Source organism: Lissotriton helveticus, chromosome 12 (genome assembly GCF_964261635.1).
Source record: "Lissotriton helveticus chromosome 12, aLisHel1.1, whole genome shotgun sequence".
Lineage (NCBI taxonomy): Eukaryota > Metazoa > Chordata > Amphibia > Caudata > Salamandridae > Lissotriton > Lissotriton helveticus.
In genome coordinates, this window is record NC_136073.1 from 342,866,365 (window position 1) to 342,881,054 (window position 14,690).

The following is a 14,690-nucleotide window of genomic DNA, read 5'->3' on the forward strand; positions in this document are numbered from 1 at the left end:
GCTCTAAAGCAGCTCTGCTGACCTGGTTCTCTCCCTCTAAAGCAGCTCTGCTGACCTGGTTTCTCAGGCTCTAGAGCAGCTCTGCTGACCTGCTTCTCTGGCTCAAACGCAGCTCTGCTGACCTGGTTCTATGGCTCTAGAGCAGGTCTGCTGACCTGGTTCTCTCCCTCTAAATCAGCTCTGCTGACCTGCTTCTCTTTCTCTAGAGCAGCTCTGCTGACCTTGGTCTATGGCTCTAAAGCAGCTCTGCTGACCTGGTTCTCTGACTCTAGAGCAACTCTGATAACCTGGTGTTCTGGCTCTAAAGCAGCTCTGCTGACCTGGTTCTCTCCCTCTAAAGCAGCTCTGCTGACCTGGTTTCTCTGGCTCTAGAGCAGCTCTGCTGACCTGGTTCTCTGGCTCTGAAGCAGCTCTACTGAGCTGGTTCTCTCCCCCTAAAGCAGCTCTGTTGACCTGGTTCTCTGGCTCTAAAGCAGCTCTGCTGACTGGGTTCTATGGCTCTAAAGCAGCTCTGCTGACCTGGTTCTCTGGCTCCAGAGCAGCTCTGCTGACCTGGTTCTCTGGCTCTATAGCAGCTCTGCTGACCTGGTTCTCTCCCTCTAAAGAGCTCTGCTGACCTGGTTCTCTGGCTCTAAAGCAGTTCTGCTGACTGGTTCTCTGCCTCTAGAACAGCTCTGCTGACCTGGTTCTATGGCTCTAAAGCAGCTCTGCTGACCTGTTTCTCTGGCTCTAGAGCAACTCTGCTGACCTGGCTCTGGCTCTAAAGCAGTTCTGCTGACCTGTTTCTCTCCCTCTTAAGCAGCTCTGCTGACCTGGTTTCTCTGGCTTTACAGCAGCTCTGCTGACCTAGTTCTCGGCCTCTAGAGCAGCTTTGCTGACCTGGGTCTCTGGCTCTAGAGCAGCTCTGCTGACCTGGGTCTTTGATTCTAGAGCAGCTCTGCTGACCTGCTTCTTAGGCTCTAGAGCAGCTCTGCTGACCTGGTTCTCTAGCTCTACAGCGGCTCTGCTGACCTCGTTTCTCTGGCTCTACAGCGGCTCTGCTGACCTGGTTCTCTGCGCTCACGATGCACGCACCCGACTTCTCGAAAATATATTTAAAAATAATATTTTATTTTAAGTACAAATATATTATTTTTATGAATGTCTTAGATAATCTCTTGGCTAATATGTATATTAAAGACACATACATATAATTTTGGAACATCATTTTTTTTTGCGGGAGTTGCGCACCCAGCGTGCCCCAGCATGTATAAGACGTCACGCGGGACCTGCCACCGTGCAAGTGTCTCGTACCGTAATACGCATGTGTCGCGAATGCGCGTGAGCAGGAGTCGCGGCTGGTCGCATACCAATCGCGCACATCATGTAATATTAAATGTATGTGATGTAACTGAAAACACGCAGCCTTCGCACACCGTACGTGGATCCTTCACGACTTTTCTAAAATGGCGTCTAGAATCCACGCACCCACCGTGATGTGTACGCTTTGAGTGCGCGACTCCGAAAAAAATTTGGGTACTTTTTTTTAATAAAATAAAATAAATATATTAAAATAAAAATGAAAACAAAAAATGTTATCAATATTTCATTTTGAATTCTTTTTAAGTTTTTTGGGGCAATTTTGAGAAAAATATATAATGTTATTTAATTAATAAAATATTTCTAAATAAACAGCTAAAAAACTGTAGAAAATCAGTACAAAAAATAGGTATAACTACTATCACACTTAAAAATTTGCATTTAAAAAACCTTTGAAATTCACTGAAAAAAACCATAGGTTTCAGAGACGTTATAGTTAGGAATTAGCATTTAAAAAACCATAGAAAGTCAGAGAAAAAACATAGGTTTCACGGGTGTTATAGTTAGTTGGCCATTTCACTTGTACAAAAACATAGACATTCCTCCGTTATAGTTAGTTCTGCTAACTATAACTTGTGCGCCCGCAATGCACTGCTGATGTCACATATTGCATCATTCATGAGATGGTCTGTGACATCACTGATGACATCTCAAATGACATCACTGATGACATCATCCATGTGGCAATCTGATACAGCTCATCATACACAAGTATAACCTTTCATCACTCACTGTAAAATACAGAGTACCATATTTGAAACCATTGACACACCAATACCAGTTTCTAGAAACCCACTAAGTGATTCCTACATCTACACACACATCTAAACACTTACCTATAAATTCACTCATACATGCTGTCAATGATCAATAGAACACTATTAAATATACTTATACACCTACATCGACATTACACACCAGCATACATCCTATTCACTTATGCAGTCATTCTACTCACTTATGCAAACAATTGATCATACTTACATTTACTAAGCTACACACTTATACAAATACCACTTTATTTATTCATATAGATAGTAACTTATACTTAGTGTGTTATAAAATTACTATTACAAGTATACAGTTTTTGATAGTCACTCATACAATCACTAAGTCTTATGTATACTTATTTATATACAACTGTCACATACACTGCCTTTTATATTTCTAGTTTGTTAGACATGTATCATTGAGAAATATATTTACTCATCACCATACCCATAAAGAGATTCACTCACCCAAACAACTGTTTCCACATACAGTCTTAACCTCATATACCTAGTAAATCAACTATTTACACATCTTTGGACAGTCACACACCTCCCACTCAACCACACACACATTCACTATTCCATACAAATACTAACTTAACTAGTAACCAACTTATGTAGTAGTTTACACAACAAGAGATAGAGTGATACAGGTATTTACACAGTTTAATCACTATCCCATATATTTAGTGAGACACTTTAAATTAGTCACTTAAACAGTCAATCACATTGCTACTAAATCCTCCATTCAGGCACTTATACATCCACTCAGTCTTCAAGGCAGATTGATATATATATATATATATATATTCACTGAAAAAAACATAGGTTTCACACACGTTATAGTTAGGAATTAGCATTTAACCCCTTCCATGCTCATGACGAGCTCAGCTAGTCATGAGGTATACCTCTAGGGTGCTTATGACGAGCTGAGCTTGTCATGAACAATGGTAAATATGGGAATGCAGCACAGGAGGAAAATACCTTTAGCATTGAAGGTGTTAAAAAACCTTGCAAATTCACTGAAAAAAACGTAGGTTTCACACATGTTATAGCGATGTCATTTGAGATGTCATCAGTGATGTCATGAGTGATGTCACTGACCATGTCATGAGTGATGTAATATGTGACGTCATCAGCAGTGCATTACGGGCGCTTGAGTTATAGTTAGCTGAACTAACTATAACAGGGGAATTTCAATGGTTTTGTATGAGTACAACACATATATGCAAAACACTGGTTACTCACTCGAGAAGCACTCTGGAGACATGCAAGGTAACCAGCCTCAATTCAGGTATGGACACGCTCAATCCAGCCGGTATGTTGAAGGTAGTCTCTCTTACAGCCTGATGCGTTTTGAATGATTCTTTATCAAAGGCTCCCAAGGAGAGGTGTGTGCTCATCTCCTCCACCCAAAGCATTTATTGAACGTCCCACCCCTGGATGGGGCCGTTTTCATCTTTTGGCATTATGGGATGTGGAGTTTATTTCCTTCAAAATTCAGTGCACAGATGACTGCTGGCAATAAAGCCCTAGATTGGGCCCCAGCCGCTGCTCGCGTCCTTCATCCTGCAATGTCTCCATGTTTTGCAGTATGTGTATCCTGCCTCGCGGCCCCCTTAGCATTGCAGGGTGCTGCATCCTCAGTGGCTGAGCGGCCGCTTGAATAGGCAAAACACTGGTTACTCACTCAAGAAGCACTCGGGAGACATGCGAGGTAACCAGCCTCAATTAAGGTACGGACACGTTCAATCCAGGCGGTATGTTGAAGGCAGCCTCTCTTACAGCCTGACGCATTTCGAATGATTCTTTATCAAAGGCTACCAAGGAGAGGTGTGTGCTCGTCTCCTCCTCCCTAAGCGTTTTTTTAATGTCCTGCCCCTGGATGGGGGCGTTGTCATCTTTTGTTATTATAGGATTTGGAGTTTATTTCTTTCAAAATTCAGTGCACAGATGACTGGCGGCAATAAAGCCCTAGATTGGGCACCAGCCGCTGCTCGTGTCCTTCATCCTGCAATGTCTCCCCGTTTTATATGTATATGATGATAAGTTGGGGCACAGCTAATTGCTGTTGCAGTGATTTACTGAAATTAAATAAGATCATGCAAGGGAAGTTGGCACTTTGCAGAATACGAAATGACAGAACATAAGTCACAAATTTGCTCAATTAATATCTGTGACCTTAATGATAGTAATTAAAGATGTAGGGTGACTCTAAAGAGTGATGCGACCAGATATACTTTTTATTCAGGAAACTCACATTCCCAGGGATAAGCAGGAACTTAAAAGATATAGGCCTGACATTGTTAGCATATACGCAGCAGGGTTTAACATCTCGAGGGGTGGCAGCCCTGGCTAAGTGCTCTTCTCGTTCCTTTGGCCATATGCTACTGGACAAATTGAAGTAATGGGTTACCCGTGAATGCTGTGTGGATTTCAAACTGTTTACATTATGCTCGGTTTATGGGTCGGACATTGATAAGGCGAATATCTTTGAATCACTGGATACTAAATTGCCTTCGCGGCCTCTACCACTTGTTTTTTGTGGGGACTTAAATATCCATCTAGGTTTTAAGAACAGGCAACCAGGGATAAAAAACTTATTCAGACTGGAAACTGATAGTTTTTAGGCCTTTGGAATGTGTAGTGAAGGATAATGGCTTTATGGATGTGTGGGATATATATAAGAACATGCACTGTAGCGTGCTTCGGGAGTATCACAATCTGATCAGGGTGTAGATACAAATGCGAGTAGGTAGTGTCACTTAGATAAGCAACATACCCTGAGCACAGCCTAAGGCCTGCTGGAAGCAGGAATTAAAATTCTTGATGGAGGTTGTGAAGAATGAAGACTGATGAAATAATCATTTGTTTAGCTGTTTTTATTCATGAGATACTGTTGTCCATATCAAAAGTAGATCATCTGAATATACATTAATCCATCTGTTTATTCAGAGACGTCTCCCAATGCATTTCGGGTAAATAGCCCTTCGTCAGGGGAAAGTATGGGTCTGAAAGTGGCAGCGGTCACGTATTCAGAAGTAGAGCGCTCCTTTACAGGCTTGAATTCGAAGGGAGACCCTTAGCTTTGGTCTACATTTGAAGAAAACAAACCAGATGGAGATTTTGGGATTGTATAAGTAGCTACCTATTATAGAAGGGAAACTGACTTGGAAATTGACTGAGGGTCATGATTAACAAGAGGCTCATCAGGAAATAGCTATCTGAAAGGCCAAAAGCAACCAGTATTTTTCAGTAAGAGGTGCCTTTGAAGCTCCACCCATACATATCAGATTGCTATGAATATGGGGAGGGCACTGCCAGGTTATTAGACAAATGGATTAGGCACAAGGAGGTGAGAAAAGGAATAATTACTATAAATGATAAAAAGGGGAGAAAAGTTGGAGACAGAAAGGCATTACTACAGTAGACGACTTGTATAGCGATGCTCAACTTTGTTCTTTTTCAGAAATACTGGAATCTTTTAGTTTGCTGAAGGGGGAATTTTTTTAATTTTAGCAGATTTGAGATTTTCTCTTTAAGAGGAAAAAAGGACCTCTCTTTTGCCGCCCGAAAGCAGGCTGTTGTTTCTTAGTTGTGTCCAGATTGGACTACTGTAATGCTCTCTATTTGGGTATTAACAAGGGCTTTGTTCGTCCTTTACAGCTGGTGCAGAATGCAGCAGCCAGGCTGGTGATGGATCTCCCTAAATACCATTCAGGCTGCATTGGATGCCTTTAAACCGTACAATTCTGTTCAAGGCTCTCTGTCTTACACACAAGGCCTTCCATGACCTAGGTTCAGATATCATTAAAGGGCTTTTCAGGCGCTATATTCCCACTTAACAGCTTAGATCAGCCAGTAAAAATTTGATGCAGTTCCCAGGTTTCAGAGAGCTAGATGGGGTGGCAGAACCTTCTCCATTGCTGCTGTTAGGCTCTGAAATTCCCTCCCTGCTGATGTTTCCGGACAAGTGTCTCACTGTCTCTTCCGCAAGGCTTTGAGAACATGGCTCTTCACAGGTACATTAGTCTGAGCCTCAACTCTATTACTGTCTGACAGTCCTTCCTGCAGGCCCTTGATGCCTTGGGCTGTTTACGCTTTAGAAGACTAATATTCATTCATTCATTCATTCATTCAGGAGGATCCCTTTAGTTGAGGTTGTGAGATGGAGGGATATAATGGTCTCAATATATAAATTGTTGTTGGGCAGTCAAAAAGAAAATCTGGAAACTCAGAATTCTAAATGGGGTCTTAGACTTGATATGGAGGGGCTATACCTACAAATGTCATTGAAACTTAGCAACAAGGTTTTATTAATGGTGATCTCTAGAAGCCAACACTTGAAGACAATTTTTAATCTATAATATACTTCAACCAAAGTTCCTATGTGTGGTGGTGGCTCCGACTGTAGGTGTGTCCCAGAGCAGGTTGAAATAATTAATATGTTTTTTTATACCCTAAGTTAGAGCCTTTGATGCACAGGATTGGCAATTTTCTGAGTTATATTACCAAAGGGCAGGTTCACGTTACGCCATTAATGATGAGTGTCGTGGATGATTCAGAAGATTTTGCTATATTATTGAGGAAATCTTATCTGTTATTTGTCGCTATGGTGTAGCTCAGCTCTGCATTGTATCGGACTGGATGAATCCAGAGCCCAACATTTTCAATGTGGAGGTCAAGATCCTTGGCTCTATATAATATGCAAATACATCTCTATATGCTTATGGGATACAAGAAGCAGTGTTTGGGGGTAGGATTTGGTTCTCAATAACTAAGTCAACAGAGACACTGATGGCACATCAGGATGCAGAAGTGCCAGTTAACTGATATAGCAATTTTCTCCCAGCCTGTGGGTGCATAGTTATCTGTAGGGGATTAATAATGATCTCATAGTGGGGGGTTTTATTTGTGTTTTTTTCCTAGCTACTGGATAAATCATGTATTAGTTTGCATTGGCACTTCATGGATATGCTACAGAATTTTTTTTTCATGTATTTGAAACACTGACCGACATCCATATTAGGCCCTAAATATGTTAATATACTTATATCCAGTTTTACATTATGCATTTGCACTTTTATCCAGCATCTTGCCAAAATGTAATGAGATATTTTATTCTGTATATATATTATATAGAATTTTATATTTGGCTTTATATATACTTGGCTTGTTAGAAGAATGACTCAGCTTCGTAACATATGGCCGAAAGAATTCCATGGATATCCACAAGAGTTATTTTGTACTGATGTAATTGATTGTGTATCTCTGTCTGATTTGAGGTCTTGCTTGTTAATACTGTGTACATTGTTGTGGCACAGGCGCAAAAACCAATACAAAAATAGAATTTTTAGAAAAGGGAATAGTAAATCTTACTGCTTTGAACTATGAACATATATGTATATATATTTTTAATGTTCATAATATTTTTAGCAGCTATATTTTGAGGGATTTGTTATATTTAATTTGGTACATTTTGAATGTTTTGTGATTTATTTGTTACTTTTGTTAATGTTTAATATATATAAATATATACACACACACACACGGTTTTATAGTAACAAATTTGATGAAATCATTTAATATATTGTGAGATATATATTTGTCTTAATAGTGTTACATTATATATATGTATATATAAACATACATATATGTGTGTGTGTTTATATCAGTTAATATGTGTAAACAGTATTAAATATTATTTACATTTATTACATTTACATAATATTAGTGTTGCATATTAAAATATTGAAAATATACTATTTTGAACTATATATATTAAAAAACGATATTTGTGTTTGTTTTTAAAGATAGTAGTGAGAAAGAATATTTAATTTTTTATATTTTTGGACTTACCATTATAAGTATAGGGAGACAATGCTTTTGTAAATGATATTGTTTACGCAATATTTTTGTTACAAGATAATCTAGTTACCGATATTGTGTCAGGGATCCAAAGAGAGTTTTGCGTTAGTGTAATGTGGGCTAAACAATTACTGGCAGATACAAGTTGAGCAGCAGTGTGGAGAGTAGGTTACATTAGGAACAAAATGGTCGGTGTGCCAGTGAGAATCAAGTTAGGATAGTCAAGTTTGGAGAGTACAACTGAATTACAGTGTGAAAGTCATATACAGGTGGGATGTTTTTCAGACATCTGAGAATCTCAACTAATGAAGTGTATTTTCACCCATTTTATTGACATGACATATTGACATGAGTTGGACAACTGAGTACAACAAGCCCAGAACCAACATGGATACCAAGACATTTGATGGGGACGTGGCTTTGCTGAGCAGCAAGATGGCCGCTTGTTAAGCGAGCTCTGCCAACCAGGCTCTCGAGCCTACATAATCCTGCCAACTGCGGAGAAATCGTGCCCCAAAACGATCGGAGCTGCACTCCCTGCACTGTGCTGTACTTAACAAGTCCACTTCGGGGGCTCAGGGACGTTCAAAATGCGAAATACGGCCTATGACGCACTGAACCAGTTGTGAGTGCAGACACGCTGAGGCCCTACCTTGCGGCCAGGCCCTCCGAGACTGACGACCGGGGCCGCCAGATACCTCGAGCCACTACTATTAGCCTGCCATCTTAGGGTTATGAACCCGAAACTGGTCCCAGGATGCTTTTTTCCGGTCCAGGGAAGACATGGCTTGGCAGTTCGGGCTGGACTGTTCCCATGAGGCACAGGGTCAGACTGATATGCATATGGCCATGTCCGAACTGGGGTGGCACAGTGAGCTAAAGAATGATGAGTGTTCAACACTCCGTCCATCATCCCCTTTGGTTTTGCTAAGTTCGCACTAAGTTGGCAGGGTATGCCCAGACGTGGGTCCCTTGCTCACTTTGCCACTAGATTCAAGATAGGCTGCCTGATGAGTGTTATGAACCCGAAACCGCTAACCGGTCCCAGGATGCTTGTTTCCGGTCCAGGGAAGACATGGCTTGGCAGTTTGGGCTGGACTGTTCCTTCCCATGAGGCACAGGGTCAGACTGATTTGCATATTGCCATGTCTGGACTGGGATGGCGGAGTGAGCTAAAGAACGATGATGGATTAAACCCAGATCAGTTCACTGGGGGTGAGTGCTTGCAATGTTCAACACTCCGTCCATCATCCCCATCTTTCAACTGCGGTGTGCGTCTACTGGCCTGTGAGGTGACTGGCGAGACCGGGAGAGCTGTACCTGAGTCTGACAATGGGGAGGGTCGCGTGGCGCCGCGTGACGGCTCAGGCCTACATGCCTGGGACTCGTGGCTGCAGCCAAGTAATCATCAAGCTGTACAACTGGCACTGGCCCTGATAGATTTGAGCAGCAGCATGCCCCAAGCGCCCGGAGGTGAGACCAGCACGATCTGGGAAGCTGGGGCGGGGATCGCAACTGTGGACGCCACTCTGAGCTGCTGCTGTAGACCCGAGCGGCCTGCTGCGCTAGTGAGAAGATATCTGAGGCCCACCTTGGCAGGGCTCTGCCGATGAGCGAGACACATCCTGACAGTGGCGGCACCTGCCGAAGAAGTAAAGTGCGTCGGCCAACTCAATGGACACTGGTTGTTCACTGCGTGCCTGCGCGGTGGAGAGGCGGATCACGGAGGAGAGCTGTTGCCACCTGAAATTGACTAGGACACTGAGCAGGAGGCCTCCGAGACCAACAATAAGTACCTATTGAGGCCTGCGGGCCCCAACGGACCTGTGTGAGTGCGTGCTGGCCCCTTGACCATTACCGGGATACGAGCTGATGCCCCTACCTGAGGGCCGAGGCTGCTGCACATTGTGCGCTGGCCTGTGGGCCCTCTATACTGGGGGATGTTCTGTGGCACTAGGTGGGGCGGTTGAGGGTGTTGGGTCAAGGCACGGAGCGTGCGACGCAATGGGCCCTTGGGTGCTCTTGATCCCGCTGCAACTGGGGTCCATGTGCCACCGCATTGCACGTTGCCTAAGGCCTGGTGCTGGCGTCTGCCCCACCTGGAACCCGACCGAAAGGGCCCTTGTCTGCTTGGCTGCTTCATAGATGCACCCTGCGATGCTGGAACAGGATTAATTGCTGGGGACAGCACTGCTGGTGTACACCATGGGGAAAAATTACCTAAAACAACCCAAGATCACATTTGAGTATTAGCGCCACACTTGCACTATGGACTCTAATTCTGAGCCCGACTTTAAATCCCAGTCTAGCAGAGATCCACAAGAGGAAGATTTACATTCCATAATGCTAAATATGCACGAATCTAAAGTCTATTTACACTAAACTCGACGGACTACGGTCCAAGTTGGACTCAGTGAAACGTCAAATATACCTGCATGATACCAGGTTAGAAGCCTTAGAAAATCATGCGACAGAAGCTCACAAATTCCAAGCTGAGTCCAAGAAACATCTTCTCAATATGGAAAAAAAATCCTGTCCATAATACAAGTGAAGAACGAGGACGACTTGGAGGCGCACTCTAGGTGCAACAACCTTCGCATAGTTGGAATACCGGAAACCCCAACTATCTCTAAAATGTAGCCGTACGTTGAAGCACTGCTGCGTGATTTATTCCCAACGGCACTATCGGCCATGTTCGTAGTGGAGTGAGCACATAGAACACTGGGTCCTAGACCTCCAGTCGGCAGCCCGCCCAGGCCCATAATGGGGCATATCTTGAACAACTGAGACAGAGACTCAATTTTAAAAGTAGCTAGAGAACATGGCCCCATCAACCACCAGGACAATAACATTTCCATCTACCCATATTTCACCCCCCAGGTCCAGGCTGCATGCAAGGAATTCCTCCCCACTAAACGCCTTCTGCAGTGTGCAGAGATCTTGTCCGCAATGTTGTATCAGGCCAAGCTCAATATTTCATAAGACGTACAGCCCCACTTCTTCACTGATGCCAAATCAGCTTTTAAATATGCCAAACATGTTTGCTCCGGACAACACTTGCCTCGCTCGTCACAAACAGCCGAAAAAGAAGCAGGTCTTAGCGACAATGACTGATGGCATAATGCTACCATGTTGCGAAGCAATACACCACCCTGCCTGCACTGACCCATGTGATTCGCCCTTCATCTCACACTTAGGTGTTGTACTTTAATGCACCCATTCCTGTAGCTCACTCGTTTATCCTGCATACACTCCCTGAACCTAGAGAACAGGTCGGCCACCCTGCCACACGTGCAGGGTTGTTCACCGGCAACTCATGCCCCCGCAGGGAGAACTCCCTTGGTTCCAATTGACATTTTCGTTTGTGGGACTGTTGGGGTGGGGGGATTTTTCACAACCTGATTGGGGGGTTGATGTGGGAGGGGGAGGGCTACTGGGTTTTCATGAGTTAAATGGTCAGCTTGTTTTTGTCACTAAGGCATTGGCTACATATGCTCCACCATGTGAAAACCCAAATCTAAGTGATCTATCTCGCACATTGCATCTCAGGCACAGACACTGCATGTAAACATATAGATACGCCCAACTTGAGGTGTCATACTCAATGACGACGGCTACATGCATCACATGGAACATACGCGGCCTTAATGACCATAGGAAGGCCACCATAGGAAGGCAAGGCTGGTCCACCCCTACTTGGTAAGGCATAAGAATGACATATGTTTCCTTCAAGAAACACATGTTCTAAACGCCAATGACCCCAAACTCCACAACAGATACTCAGGGGAGATACACTCAGCTGTATATTCAAGTTAAGCAAGGGGGACAGCAATCCTGATTAGACGCAATATAGGTTAGACCAAAACTGGCTCGACTATTGACCCTGAAGGACACTACTTCATAGTGAAAGACACTTTGTACACTACACCCGTAACCCTGGCTGCTGTATACAGCCCCAACACTGACAACCCAACCCTATTTGAGATTATCTTCTCTAAAATCACAATACTAGGAGAAGAATCGATTTTTTTGGGTGGTGATTTTAACATCATCTTACAAGACTCTTTAGACAGGGTAGGAAGCACCCGTGCACTGCACCCCAAAGCAAACAGCACACTTACAACAATAATTTAGGAACATGATCTCATAGATATCTGGCACTCTTGGCATCCACATACCAGAGAAGGCACCTACATTACCGCCTTTCCTGGTGCAGGATCCAGACTTGACTACTGGCTGTTATCCAAGAATGTGGCCATCTGGACCATGGCCATCAAACACTTACCACACACCCTGTCCAATCACGCCCCAGGGATGTTCACTTGGACCATACCGCTCTAACTACTGCGTGCCTTCAGCTGGTGTTTCCTGCCACACACCTTGTCAGATGTGGCCTTTAGAGAAGAGGTACGTGAATAACTATGACTCACCCTCCACCCTGTGGAAAGCTTTTAAAGTTGTCATAAGTGAAACGTGCATAGCTAAACAAATCTGGGGTCTTAAAATCTATTAGCTCCATCTTGGAGAAACTGGAAGGAGATATACATCAAAAAGAAGTATTATAGTGCCACACTGGTGTCCCTGCACATTTACCCACTATCTGGGAAAAGATACCCGAGTATGAAGTGGAGGCAGTCTGAGAGACACACTTCCGGGGTAAAAATGCTCACAGTCCCAGATATGGGGAGGGGGACCGCCCAGGCAGGGCCTTAGCTTGCTTACTCAAACCACAATACGCTTCCTCATACATAGCTGAACAGCTGGATGCAGACTCTAATCCGATTCGTGGTCAATCTGCTACTTTAGGAAGAATGAAGGAGTTTTATACAACTCTCTACACTGCCACGCAATCCAGCCTGAACCCTGTGCTGCAGGACTACCTGGACTCCAGAGAGCTAATTTGATTGAGCAACTCTCCCTGTGGATACCTTGATGAACCCTTCTCATTAGAAGACATTACTCAAGTAATTAGAGGCCTTCAGTGTGACAAAGCTCCTGGCTTTGACGGGCTTACACCCTCCTTTTATAAAACGTATGCTGAAGAACTGGCCCCTCATTAATTGGCAGTATATCAGGAGTCACTTGACAGTGGCTCCCTCCCCCCTACAATGCGCGAGGCAGTGATAATCACTATTCTAAAACCAGACAAACAAGCCAATATGTGTTACGCCTACTGCCCTTTGTCTCTGATAAATATCAACACAAAGATACTCACTAAATTGATCGCAGACAGACCGCAACCGCTTCTCCTCACTGTTGCCAGGCCCGACCAATCGGGTTTATACCGGTGTGCTCAACCTCGCATAATTTGCACACTTTCTTTTCTGTCGTGCACCAAATCAACCCAGACTTACCTGTCTTGGCGGCTTTTCTGGACGCCACCAAGGCGTTTGACTCTCTGGAATGGCCATTTCTCTTTACTATACTACCCAGAATCACCTTAAGCGTGAACTTTTTCAAACTTCTACAACTACTTTACACGCGGCCTACAGCAAGACTTAAGATAAATGATCTAATATCAGACCCATTCCCTGTATTCCACGGCACCAGACAGGGGTGTCCTCTTTCACCCATGCTATTTGCAATAGCGATGGAACCCCTTGCGGCCCGGCTGAGACAACATCATACAGCTAGAGGACTTGGTTTTTCAGATAGGGGACTGATAGTATCGATGTATGCCAATGACATCACACTCTAAACACGTTACTCAGAGTCTAACCTCAACCCGGTGCTGTGGGGGATCCTGCTGTTCGGTGGCATGTCTGGCATACAGGTAAACTGGGCCATATCAACGCTTCTTGCCCTAACGCCAACACCTATAACGCTTTCACTGGACTTCCTCCTAACCTGTGAGGCGGTGCAGTAAAATTAGCAGGAACCTACAAGAGATATGGCGCTTGAACTAGGGCAGGCTGATTACTTGGCTTGAGAACAAAATAGCCATCTGGGCTAAGATGCCGCTGTCTTCGACCGGCTGAATTGCCATCGCAAAAATAATTCTGCCCAAACTTCTGTATCTGTTTGTCAATATACCCCTCATACTACCCACACCTGGGCTCGTACACAACCACACTTCTCCCGGGAGGTACTGACACTGCCGCTCAAGCAAGGGGGACTGGGAACACCAGACATTGAACTTTACATGCTAAGCCCACAGGCGCAATACCTTTTGGTTGCACCCTCCTCCATTTCAGTATCATGTTGCGATTGAAATGACGTTGCGTCACCTGTCACTAGAAATAGCACTAAGTTGGACATTACTTAGTGTCCCTCTGTTGCACTCTGATTTGGTTGTGGAGACCTTCTCAATTTCAAATAAATTCAGCAATTGTTGAATTTATTTGAAATTGAGAAGGCCACCACAAGTGCAACTGGGGGACACTAAGTGATGTCCAACTTAGTGCTATATCCAGTGTACTGAACTACTCCCTTCAGGCCAGAGGGGGATACCCATGTGCACCCAAGAATTTTACTGAACAGAAGAATCCACAACAGATTTAAAATAGTGTGCCTCACTACCTTTTATTTTTTTGTTGCGTCACCTGTCCCATTACCAGCAGCACTTTACAAAAGGCGAGAGAAGAAATCAACACAGTGGAGACATTGCGCTTCACATGGGAGGGTCTCCGACGCCAAGCAAAACTGCCATTACTATATACTCCTTTGACACAGCTTGCACACCACCCCAGTATT